Genomic DNA, 240 nt, shown 5'->3' with positions numbered 1-240 from the left:
ATGGGCTGGCACATGTGTGCCCCTGGCAAAGCCTGGCTGCGTCGGAGCAGAGGGGCTGCCGCCCCGCTAACCCCACTGTTCTGGCACTCCTCGCGCACAGTAATTAACGGTGACGTGCTACGGGAGGGCTGGGCCACAGGCGCTCCCCTCTCTGGGAGGTGTGGGGCCTCCCAGGCTGGGGGCACCCCCGGGGCCCGGGCTTGTGGCATCCAGGCTTCGCACCATTCTGACGCGGGGGAG

General features: G+C 69.2%; 1 protein-coding gene across 2 annotated transcripts in view; it reads left to right on the top strand.

The window, feature by feature from the left end:
- ARFIP2 (ADP-ribosylation factor interacting protein 2) overlaps positions 1-240 on the top strand; it is a 5,596-nt gene that overhangs the window by 1,267 nt on the left and 4,089 nt on the right. The window lies entirely within an intron of this gene.

This window comes from Cariama cristata, unplaced genomic scaffold, assembly GCF_000690535.1.
Source record: "Cariama cristata isolate BGI_N322 unplaced genomic scaffold, ASM69053v1 scaffold26416, whole genome shotgun sequence".
In the NCBI taxonomy this organism is placed as follows: Eukaryota; Metazoa; Chordata; class Aves; order Cariamiformes; family Cariamidae; genus Cariama; species Cariama cristata.
Note: the sequence above shows the minus strand (reverse complement) of the source record. Positions and strands in the feature narration are given on the sequence as shown.